At 35.0% G+C, this 13,142-nt stretch overlaps 1 protein-coding gene across 1 annotated transcript in view; it reads right to left on the bottom strand.

Annotated features, from left to right (window-relative positions):
* The window catches only part of DPP10 (dipeptidyl peptidase like 10), an 883,075-nt gene that overhangs the window by 773,106 nt on the left and 96,827 nt on the right, over nt 1–13,142 (bottom strand).

Raw genomic sequence — 13,142 nt, 5'->3', positions numbered from 1 at the left:
CACCACCTAGTTTCCCCTCTTGTAACATTATTTCCAAGGAAAGTTATGTTTCCAAATTCCAAATTCCATATAATTAACAAATCAACTTTTACATCACCAACTTGTTGATTTTTGAGGCCTGCCTGTTTAATGAAGCGAGTTTCTAAAATGGTCATTCTTCTTTTCTTTTCCAGTCTCTGATAAGTTTAGCTCCAAGCTGAGTCAGACACCTCCTCAACCTTTTCTTTGCTAGCATTCAATAAATGCTAAATGACTACAGTAATAAACAATAAAAATCATCATCATCACTCTGGGAATGCTGAATCATTTTGTGAAAAGCATTCATTCCACTATAACAACCTGATCCCACAGCTTTTCCGTATCACTCCCAGAATTAAGTTAACTTTACTTTTCAGCATCACCAGCCAGAAAGCTTTCAGAAGGAAAATCAAAGGCCTTTTCTTGCTTCACTCATTCATTGTATGGACTTAAATGTTCCCTCTGATACTCAACTTCCTTAAGAGGAGCTTTCATAATCATTATTATCTATAACACTCAAAAGTTCTGAAAAATATAATTATTTTCTCCTGACACATAGCAGCTAATTTTCTAAGTAGAATTTCAGGTGAGATACAGCACAGAATAAAAAAAATGACAATTCATGTTTTACACAGAAATAATTCACTACATAAAATCATGTTGAGTTTGGAAAATATTAGCATTTTAAACTTCCATTTCTTATAGAACATAATAGAATGGCTATATGTTTTCCCCTCACAAAAGAATTTTTAAAAGTCTTTTTTATGTTCCAACATTTACATTCAAAATAATTCATCAACTCTGTTCTCTTCTACTTAATCATATGAGTTCTTTATGTTCTTTCTCACATTAGCAGGCTAACTTAACAGGGATATTGTCTAAATGCAGGTCTATTGTTAAATGAATATTCATTATATTTTCTAAATATGTTTCTGCCATAAATTAAGAAATGTATGTTTTGTATACATCTTTGGTATGTCATTAAAATAGTACCATTATCTGACAAGGAATTGGAAATTGAGGGGCTGCCCATTAATTGGGGAATGGCTGAACAAGTTGTGGTTTATGATGGAATTCTACTGTGCTGTAAGAAATGATGAGCAGGAGGATTTCAGAGAAATCTGGAAGGACTTTCATGAACTGATGATGAGTGAGATGAACAGAACCAGGAGAATATTGCACACACTATCATCAATATTATGTGGTGATCAACTGTGACAGACTTGATTCTTCTCAACAATACAATGGTCCAAGATAGTTCCAAAGGACTCGCTCTCCAACTCCAGAAAAAAAAAAAAAACAAACTGTGGAATATGGATGCAGATTGAACAATACTAGTTCTTTTGTTTTTGGTGCTGTTTTTCTTTTTTGAAGTTTTTCATTTTTGCTCTGATTGTGACCCTGGGCAAGTCACTTAACCCTCATTGCCCTGCAAAAAAAATGTTGAAAATCTCGACATGTAACTGGAAAATAATAGAATACTTTTATAATTAAAAAAATAGTATCATTATGCCTATTCCTTCTAACTTGTCCTTCTGTGTGTGTGTGTGTGTGTGTGAGAGAGAGAGAGAAAGAGAGAGAGAGAGAGAGAGAGAGAGAGAAAGAGAGAGAGAGATTGAGAGCAAGAGAGACAGAGAGAGGGACAGAGAGACAAAGACAGAGAGAGAGAGAGAGTGAGACAGAAAGACAAACAGAAACAGTGACACAGAGGGAGAGAGAGAAATATAGAAAGAGAGTCTGAGACAGCAAGCACCTGTTTTATTTTTGTTTTTTATGATAAACAAAAGTTAAATGGAAGTAAGAGACTACAGCAGTAAAGGGTTCAAAAGACAAAATTATTTGAGCCACTGATATAGAAATCAAATCTAGGTCATTCAGAAGTCAGAGCAAAGTTTTTTTTTTTTTTTAAGTCCCTTTGTCCTCAATTAGTAGCTATATTCACTAACTGAATTTACTTGATGATGATTAATTTCAAAAGCTTTCATTTGCAATCAGTCAATAAATTTATATTAAGGAATAGCTGTTTGTCATATACTTTGATAAGTGCTCAGGACAGAAAATGAGCTTATTGTGTAAAGGGAAGATATTCAATCAATAAACTATTATTGAGCACCTATTATGTGTAAGGCATTATGTTTAGTGTCAAGAATACAAAACAAGTCAAAAGACAGTCCTGCCTACTCTGAGATTACTACCTAATATTTTCCAGACTTCAATTTTGGAGATTACAACAAATATCTGCACAGCTAACTATACACAGGTTAAGTATTAAATTATTAATGGAGGGAAGGCAATAAAATTAAGAGGTATTGGGAGATGTTTATGATAGAAGGTGGGACTTGAATTGAGTCATGAAGAAATACAGAGACATCAGTAGAGTAGAGAACAAAGAACATTCCAGTCATGGTAAACAGCCAGATAAAAGGCCAACAACTCCAAACAATTAAGATATAAGCATAAAAGGTGTAAATATAAGAGTCTGCTGTGGTCATGCCCAGGTAACCTAACAGGTAGGCACTGGACATCTACTACTACTATGGATGAAGGTATCCTACCTTGACTAGGTGAATAACGAGAAAAATTGTAACTTTAAATGTAATGAAACAGTGTTGTTCACCTTTCTTGCTTTTTCCCAAGGTGAATCTCATAGTTCATTGAACTAGCACTAGTGCCATGAACTGAACTTATGAATGGTAAAAACTTTCCTTTTTCTGCTCTCCCTCTTTTGCCTCATCTTGGAAAAATCAGTCTGGGGGTTTCTGTTATGTTATTTCTCCTTGGTTTTAAAAGACGGAGGTGATATTACATGTAATATCCCTGATTTTCAGGTGGTAGAGGGGAGTAAGTGAACCTTATTCTCATTAGAATTAGTTCACAGTTACATCTTAGGCTTTGTCTGGGATAAAATTGGTCCTCTCACTTTTTTGCAGAGAAACTTGCAGAGATCCTCTGCCTAAGACTTTTATGTTTCTAGATACCTTACACTGTGAGATCACAGAAAAATTTGACAAAATATTCTTTTAGGTTGTGAATGGACAGTTGATTTTTTTTCCAGTATCTCCTTACACATCCATTCATGTAATTTTGTAAATTTTCTATTTGTTGACTGATTAGGTAAGTACTGATTTTTTAAAATTATCTTATTCTACATAAGTATTGATATACTGATACCTCTTTTTGATACTAGTACAGGCTTATATTACTGGTTCCTGTATAAGTAATGATATTAAGTTTAATGTGAAGAACCTGGAATGACTAGTTTGTTGTTCTCTTGTAGAAATTTTCATATTTGTCCTCTAAATTTAAACAGACCTATTATACTTTCATTACCATGGAATAGAAAAGGGGAAAAGGTGCAGAAGTGGTCATCAGGGACCCTTGACCATTAGATACAGGGCCATCACTGCCCAGGCCTTTAAGTGTATAACTGTCCCATAATATTGTAAAATAGACCACTAGAAGAGATTTTCTCAAGGGATACCTACAACATAAGAAGTATGAGCTCAGTCATGCCAAGAAAGCCATCTAAATAACTAGAATCCTTGGGACCAGAAGGAAGGAAGGAGAAAGGAAATTATTAAGTACTTTCTATGATTCAGACATTGGTCTAATGGCTGGGAATAAAAATACAAGTTAAAAACAAAAACAAAACCAAAAACTGACACAGACTCTGCCCTCAACAACCCACAAAAGGGAGCTAGAAAGCAATGAAAAGAGGAAGACAGCAGGGGCATGGAAAGTCAGGGGGAAGTGCTGAAAGCAGGAGAAATCAGAGGCAGAGCTTGGAACAGAATGAAAATAGTCCATATTCCTCTTCCACAAAGAGTTCTTTCTCACCAGAGTCAATGTCTGTCTGACATGACAGTACAGTAAATTCTGCACTAGAAGGAACAATTCAGCAACTGGGGAAGCTTGGGTGAAACTTGTTTTTAATGAGAAACCTCTGCCATTGAGAGAGATTAAGCTTAGATTTAAAGGGTCATTGAATTAGATCCGAGAAGACCTAAAAGTCCATTCCCTCCTACCCTCTCATTTTAGATATGAATCCATGATGCAAGGAGGTTAAGTTGCCCAAGGCCATAAAAGTTTTCATCAATCAGAAACAGTATTTAAACCCAGAGATTTTGCCTCCAACGATCAGTGCTTTGTCTACTGTACAACACTACCTCCCTGCCATCACTGAAAAGAAAATGCTGCCTCAGTGCTCAAATAAGCCAATTGCCCTCACCCACTCCCATTGTAGTAACACCAAATTCAGAATGATCAAATTCCTTTTAAGACAAATGGACCAGGGCAGCTAGGTGGCATAGTGGATAGAGCACCAGCCCTGGAGTCAGGAGGACCTGAGTTCAAATCCGGCCTCAGACACTTAACATTTACTAGCTGTGTGACCCTGAGCAAGTCACAACCCCAATTGCCTCACAAAAACAATTTTTTTAAAAAAAAATTAAAAAAAAAAAAGACAAATGAACTCAGCTTTAGAACTCAGGTCACCTACCTTCCTTGTCTAGAAGTCAGTTCATTACATCACTCTGCCTGAGATGGTGGCTATTACCCAAGACTCCACTTTGCATTCTGTATTATAGATTGACGCGTTGAAATCCATATTGCTTACTTTTCTCATATATAGCATCTTTAAAATAGCCTTCATTATTTTAATCCTAAAATTCAATACTTTACAGTTTTCTTTATTAAGATATTTGTGAAATAGTCCTATGGGGATAAAGTGCACTGTTTCAGTGTAACAGAATTATTACTCTTACAGTTGAAATTGTATAAAAAATAAATTAAGAATAAAACTACAGAAAACTTATTACTATGTTGCCACAGAGCATTTCCAAATCCTAAATAAACTCTAGCAGCAGCAGGAAGGCCAAGAGTAACACTCCCAGGGTAATGCAGGAGGTCATGTTTTATATACTACATTAACACTTTGATCAGTTTGAAAATTCCATTTTCCAACCCATTTGAATATATTCAAAATTGTCATACTAAGCAATTTCAAAGTAAATGACTATACTTTATGGTTCTCTCTTCCCTGTTCACCTATTAATTACAGTAGAATATTAAATTAATTTGTTTCTTTTCACCAGGTAGAAACAAATATTCATCTCCCTGAGCTCAAAAGTACATACAGTCCTCTTGTTCCAAAGGATATTGTGAATTTGCAGTACTAACATCAAATGAATATTCAGATTTTAATGTATAGAGTCTATATTTGTAATATTTTTATCATACTGCTCTCTCTCTTTATTGTTTTTATAACTTTTTTATAACTTGCTTTTTATTTTCACTTGATGTTAGGGAAAATGCTAAATACAAGACAAATGGAAGTAGTTTGATTCGGCCTATTTATTAAGGTAAAATTTCAACTGAAAAAATATAATGCATCATAGGCAAAATGGTATCATGCCAAAAGATTTTAATCCATTTTAGAAGTAGCCAAATCTGAATAGAAATAACAGTCTTGGAGTTAGGAAGAACAAAGAGTGAAGCTCTTCTCAAATAACTATTTGTAGTGAGGAGAGGCTTTTCAATTTTTTCTTAACCTTAGTTTTTACTATAAAATGAGGAGATTGAAATCAACTCTATTCTTTCTGACTCTGTGATCCTGACTTCCTAAAATAACTAACTTGGAAAGCAAAGAATACAAAGTTATTTTATTTTTAAGTAAAATGTTTTAATAATTCCCTATATGCTAGCTACTTAGTAACTGATTTTTAAGAAGTTAGTTTCTATAAGTACCTTTTCCATGATGACCACTTAAATCACATCAGATTAAAGGCTATGTACTTTAAAAATGAAACTCATTTGGTTAGAAAATGTAATGATAAAAGATTCAGCACATAATTTATTTGCATTTGTACTGCCTAAAGACTTCATTACAAAATCCTAAACACAGAGTAACTTTGCCATATATAAGGCTATGTCAGGAGAACACCTGGCATCTCAATACTTTGATATTTGAAGGTGTTTTTATGAGATTGAGGAGTTAGAGCATGAAGGAACTTTGTAGGTCAAATAGTCCAACTCCCTCATTTTTTCAAGATAAGAAAAATGAAGCCAAGAGAATGTATTTTGTGTTGTGTGACCAGGAAGTTCATAGCAGAGAGTCAAAACCTGGAGTCAAGAACACTTGGTTTAAAATCTTGCTTCAGACACTTTTTAGATAGGTGACCCTGGGCAAGTCAATCAACTTCTGTGAATTATAGTTTTGCCATTTATGAAATGGTGATAAGAAATATTACCTACATTAGAGAATTGTTAAGACAAGATCAGATGATATTTGTAAAATATTTTGTAAACTTTAAGCATTTTCAAAAACAAAACAAAAACTAGCTATCATCATGTGACTTGACAATGGCCACACAGGTAGTAGGTGACAGAGGTAAGATTTAATTAGTTCAGGACTATAATGTTTCTTCCATTGCAAATTCCATTCAATGTCTACCTTGTTAGAAGGTCTTAATGAGCTTTTGCATTCACCATCTGTTAGCACACACATAAAATATATTACATTGAGGCCAATTTTTGAGTGATGAGTCACTTTGGATCAGGCTGATGCTAGTTTAAGACTTCGTTTTTGTCTGTCATATAGCTTGTTCTCTAATTTTTCATCTTGGTAAGATCTTGCAGAACTTACCTCTCCACTGACATAAACTTTGAGAACTTGTACTCACCTCCATATAACGATGAAGCATCAAAATGAAAATGGGAGAGGACTGTATGGAGATATGATGAGGAGGATGAGGATGATGCTAGCTAACATTTATATAGTTCTTACCATGTGTCAGGTGCTGTGCTAAGCACTTTATAATTATTATCTCATTTCATCTTCATAACAACCCTTAGAGGAAGGGTGTTATTCTTATGCTCATAAAAGAGAAAAAAATGGTTCAGGAACAGGGATTTCATGAGAGAACTCTCAGATAGCAATGAGAGAACTCTCAGTTAGCAATCTCCTACCAATGCAAATTGACAACTCAGCTGTAATTTGTGTTGTTAGAGAATGGCCTAGAGAATTAGGATATTACATGATTTTCCCTTTTTCACAAAGCTAATGTGCAACAGTGGTCGGACTCAAACTCATATCTTTCTGACTGAGAACAGAGCATCCTATACATTTTGCAATGTTATACTTTAATGAAGGTAAAAACTATTTATATTTTAGCAACCATAAGCCTCAGACAAAATAGTAAACACATTTTTAAAACTCTAATATTTTACATGGTTTTAACTTTTTTCAGTGTTTGAAAGCCCTGATTGATTTGTTTTTCTTTCCTTTTTTTGCTCTAAATTCCCAAATGAGCAATGAATTAGTAAAAAGGAAACAAAATGAAAGAATTAGAATCCCCAGTGGTGCTTGACCATATTTAATAGGCATGGATTTGAAAATTCCAAAAGTTATTTCTTTTCTTTCTAATTAACATTCCAGTAATGACAGTAAGCTATCAGGTTACTGGCCATTTGGATTATAACATCAGAATTCAAGAAGATTTTGCGTATTCACATCTAACCAAGTAAGAAAAATATGCTTTACCATTTACTAGAGATTTACCTAAACATAGAATATTTTAGAAAAGCAACTTATTTGGGAGGCAGAACCAATATTGTAGAGTATAGTCCCCAACACAGATGAACTTTCCTAACATTCCATTTCAAAAATCTTTAATACCTTAAATCAAATTTTAGAGAAGCAGAATCAATAAAAGGTTAGGCTAATATGTTTTCCAGCCTAAGAAAACTTAAGTAATCAGGAGAGGAAAGTGACACCTAGATGAGCTGTGGCAGCAGCACATATGCCTATGAGGTGACTGTGACAGCAGTAAAAGCAGTGGCAGCTTAGAGAACTCTCAGGCCAGAGATAAAAAGAGAGTTGGACAGTTGGACAGGGAAAAATTAGAGGGGAGCTTTTGCTGGCAATGGGTGCAGCTCGTTACTGCAACTCTATTACCTGTACATAGTTCCATCTGGCAGTTCTAGCGTAGCAAGGGGTGCATATGATCAGTCAAAAGGGAACAGGGACCCTCAGCATAGTTCCATGGTAGAAAATGACAGTAGGTCATTCAATATAAAGAGATTAGGGGACTAACTGCAGTTCCAGGGATTATTAGTGTTCATGCCTACAGTGGAACAGTACCCATTCCTGGGTAAAGACCAGAGCTCAGAACAGGAGAAAAGTAATCACTAGTGTCCCCAAGTGACACTGTCTTAGAAACTTTAAAAACTTGCAGATCCCCAGAACTGGCTTTAAAAACAATGCTATAAAAAAGCCTGAAAGTTTGAACAGTGCTTCCCCGTTCTTAGGTGAGCAGATCTCAACTTTAACATAAAATTCAAATGAAAGAAATAGACTGAAAAAATGAGAAATCATGGGGAAAATTATATTGACCATAAAAGCTATTGCATTGACAGAGAAACCAAGACAGAAATCCAGAATAAGTCAACATGAAAAATATTATAAAATCTTAAAGAAAAATCCCAATTAGAGCCAAATCCAACAAGAATTCCTGGAAGAATTAAAGTGTGGTGAAAGAAAAAAAAGTCTGGTAGAGGAAAAATGGGGAAATAAATGAGTGATACAAGAAAATAATGAAGAGCTTGGTAAAAGAGGTACAACATTAACGAAGCAAATAACTCCCTAAAGGCAGTATTTATCTAAAGTTAGACAAGGCACAAAAATTCACTGAAGCAAAGATTTCTTTAAAAAACAAAAGAAGAGGGGCAGCTTGGTGGCACAGTGGATAGAGCACCGGCCCTGGAGTCAGGAGGACCTGAGTTCAAATCCGACCGCAGACACTTGACACTTACTAGCTGTGCGACCCTGGGCAAGTCACTTAACTCCAATTGCCTCAAAAGAAAAAAAAAAAGCAAAAGAGGACAAAAGGCGGGGGGGGGGGGGAGTTACAAAAGCTCACTGAGGAAAATAATTGATGAAAAATTGGAATTAGGGGCAGCTAGGTGAAGCAGTGGATAGAGCACTGGCCCTGGATTCAGGAGTACCTGAGTTCAAATCTGGCCTCAGACACTTAACACTTACTATCTCAGTGACCCTGGGCAAGTCACTTAATCCCAATTGCCTCACCAAAAAAAAAAAAAATAAAAAAAGACTGTAGCAAAAATTGGAATTAGGCAAGTGTAGATAATGACTACTGATAAATTAGGAAACAATAAAACAAAATTAAAAAACATAAAAAATAGAAGAAAATGTGAAATATCTCATCAGAACAACTGACAAAGTTGGTTTGAGGAGAGATGGTTTGAGATTTTTTGACTACCTGAAAGCCATGATAAAAAAAAAAATCTGGACATATTTTTGAAAACTATAAGTGACAACTACCCCAATATCTTAGATCCAGGAATTAAGGAGAAATCAACAGAATCCAATGACTACCTCCTAAACGAGATCCCCAAATGAAAACTCCCAAAATTATTATAGTAAAAATCCAGAGGTTCCAGGTCAAGAAGAATATTTCTTGCAGAAAAAAAACAAAGCTATCCACGTATTGTCAAGCCACAGTCAGTATGATACAACATTTACCATATTCTACATAAAAGGAGTAGAAAGCTTGGAAGATGATATTTCAGAAGGTAAAGAAACTAGAACTACAACCAAGAACAATCTTTCCAAAATAAACTGAGTACAGTATTGGGGGAGGGGGAATAAGGAAATAGAGAACTTTCAAACATTGCTGCTTAAAAAACTAGAGCTGAATAGCAAATTTTACTTTTACATGTAAGACTCAAGAGAACCATCAAAAGGTAAATATAAAACAGTAATCATAACAGACCCAATGAAGTTAAACTGTTTATGCTCCTATATGGAAAGATGATACATATAACTCCTAAGAACTTTATCATTATCAGGGCAGTTATAAGTAATCTACAAAGACAGAGAGCATGAATGTGAGTCAATTATGTTGGAATCAGCTCCCTGAATTAAAAAAAAAAAAATGAAAGAGTGAGGAAGAGGAATGCACTTTGAGGAGGAAGGGAGATAGAAGGAGGGACTTTTCTCAGGTAAAAAAGGGCATGTAAGAAGGAGCTTTTATAGTGGAGGGAAAATGAGGAGGGTTGGGTAGAGGCAATGTGTGAACCTCATTTTCATAAGAATTTATTCAAAGAGTGAAGAATATATGCATATATACATACATTTATTTATATATAGAACTATATCTGACAATAAAGAAATGAGGCTAAGGGCATAAGACATGTAGGGATAATAAAGGGGAAGGCAGATTAAGGAAGGCATTGGTCAAAATTAAAATACACGGGCAGCTAGGTGGCACAGTGGATAAAGCACTGGCCCTGGATTCAGGAGTACCTGAGTTCAAATCCGGCCTCAGACACTTAAGACTTACTAGCTGTGTGGCCCTGGGCAAGTCACTTAACCCCAATTGCCTCACCAAAAAAAAAAAAATTAAAATACACATTTGAGGAGGAATAGAATGAAAACAGGGAGAACAGGACAAACAGAAGAAACTAGGATGGAGGGAGATACAGTTAGTAATCATAACTGTGAATGTGAATGGAGTGAACTCACCAATAAAACAGAAGCAGATAGAAGAATGGGTAAGAAAACAATCCCAAAATATATTGTTTATAAGAGACAAAATAGAAATGAAAGACACACACGGAGTTAAACTAAAGGTCTGGAGTAGAATCTATTATTTTTGAGCTGAAGGAGAAAAAAAATAACTCTCAGGGGTAGCAACCATGGTTTCAAAGAAAAATTTTTAAAAAGACCAAATTAAAAAGTATAATTAGGGAAATTACATTTTTCTAAAAGATACCATTGACAATGAGGTAATGACAAAAATACCTTGAGTTTCTCAGATAATTGCCTCATTTCTCAAATATATAGGAAATGAAATCAAATTTATAAAAATAAGAATCCTTTCCAGTTGATAAATAACCAAATGATATGACAAGACAGGTTGCAGAAGAAATCAAACTATGTATTGTCTATTTTTTTTTGTGGGGAAATTAGGGTTAAGTGACTTGCCCAGGGTCACACAGCTAGTACGTATCAAGTGTCTGAGGCTGGATTTGAACTCAGGTCCTCCAAAATCCAAGGCCAGTGCTTTATGTACTGCGCCACCTAGCTGCACCTGTCATATTTTAAAATGCTCTAATTCACTACTGATTAGAGAAATGCAATATTTAAAAGTCTAAATTACAATCTCCCACCTATCAGAAAAGAAAAATACAATAGGAGATGAAGGAAAATAAGTACATTAAATAACCTATTGGTGGAGTCATGGACTAGTCTAAACATGCTGGAAAGCAATTTAGAACAATGCCCAAAGAGCTATGAAATTGCACATATTCTTTGTCCCACCAATAGCATTACTAGATTTATATCCCAAAAAGGTCAAAGAAAAGGAAAAGAGAACTATTTGAACAACAATATTTATAGAAGCTATTTTTGTGGTGGCAAAGAATTGGGAATTAAGGGGATGCTCATTAATTGGGGAATGACTGAATAACTTGTAGAATGTGATTTTTTTATGATTCATTTGTTCGGTAAGCATTTTTTATAAATTTGATTCACTTTTATATTCAGTATATATTTAAGTCCTTAATCAGAGAAACTTGCTGCAAAAATTTTGAGTTTACTTGGTCGTCAATGGTATTTTTTAGCAAAAAGTAATTTATCTTATTATCTATATCAAATAGGCCTATGTTGCTTTTGCTTTGTATGAGTTCATGATTGTTATTTTTACTTTTTAAAATTCAGCTGATATATATTCAATTCTATGCCAGCCTTTTATTTTAACTTAATTTTAACTTCAACCTTCTGTTTCAAATGTAGCTCTTATAAACAATATATTGTTGCATTCTCCTTTCTGATCCATTCTCTTATTTGCTTCTCTTTGATGGGTGAGTTCACCCTAGTCACACTCACAGCTATGATTACTAAATGTGTTTCCCTCCATGCCATTTTCTTTTTTTCCTTCTCTCTTTTTATCATTTTCCTCCTAAAATGTATATTTTGCTTCTAACCACTGACTCCTTTAATCTGTACTCTCTTTTATCATTCCTCTCCTCTTATTCCCTTCCCCTGCTATTTCCCTATTAGGTAAGCTGCATTTCTCTAAAGAACTAAATGTGAATATATAATTGTCTTTCTTTGAAAAAAATGTCAATGAGTATGAAGTTCAGGCTTTACCTGGTACACCCCTTCATTTTCCCCTCCAATGTAAAACACTGTTTCTTGCGTGCCTCTTTTATGTGAGATTTTTCCCATTCTATATCTCCATTGCAAACCCCTTTCTCATCCCTTTATTTTGTGTCACTCATTGCAACATAATTCCAACATAGCTAGCTCATATTCACATCTATTCAGATTTATTGAGGTCATGGATGTCATTTGTATCACTGGCACTTACCTCATTAGCTTCCACATAGTAGTAAGGACTTAATGTATTCAATTTTGTTCATTCTTTAAAGGCAGAGATGATTTCACTTTCTTGTTTGTATTTCTAGCATATATTCTTTTTTGATAGTTCAGTATTTTATTATTTTCCAGTTACATATAAGGAGAGTTTTCAACATTTGATTTCATAGTGTGAGAGTCAAAATTGGATATATGGAGCATTAATCTCCCCCTTTAAACTTTCCATTTTATATATACCTCCCAGGCCAATAAGAAAAGGAGCCTCTAAGCTTTAATCTGTGAGGGATCAGGTTTTATTACTTGGGAATCAATTAGACCACAAAGGTGAAACCAATTAGGGAAATAAGGAAATAGAAATACAAATGAATAGTCTTAGATCTAAGTTTTGTCTATACAATCCCAGAGATTAAGTTGGTTTAAAGAAATTTAGGATTTTCCTTTATAAAACTCACTGAATTCCAAACTGCCCACCAGGCCAAGAACCAGCGCACCCAAGACGGAAGACCAAACGCGTGCTTCCTTAACTGTCCTCACCAGAGTGCCGCCAGCGACTGTCCCCGTGTGCACCATGACTAAGTCAACAGCCACAGAGAGCAAACTTCCATTCCCACCTTCACTTTTGAGTTGGCATTCTGGAAGTTCCCTGTGTTTTCCTCCCCAAAAGGGGAGGTCCTTCAAAAGTCGCTTCAGTAGCATGCGCAATCTCTCAAATGATTCAGCTAAA

This window comes from Dromiciops gliroides, chromosome 3 (assembly GCF_019393635.1).
Source record: "Dromiciops gliroides isolate mDroGli1 chromosome 3, mDroGli1.pri, whole genome shotgun sequence".
In the NCBI taxonomy this organism is placed as follows: domain Eukaryota; kingdom Metazoa; phylum Chordata; class Mammalia; order Microbiotheria; family Microbiotheriidae; genus Dromiciops; species Dromiciops gliroides.
The sequence above is the reverse complement of the archived record's forward strand: the minus strand, read 5'-3'. Positions and strand labels throughout refer to the sequence as shown.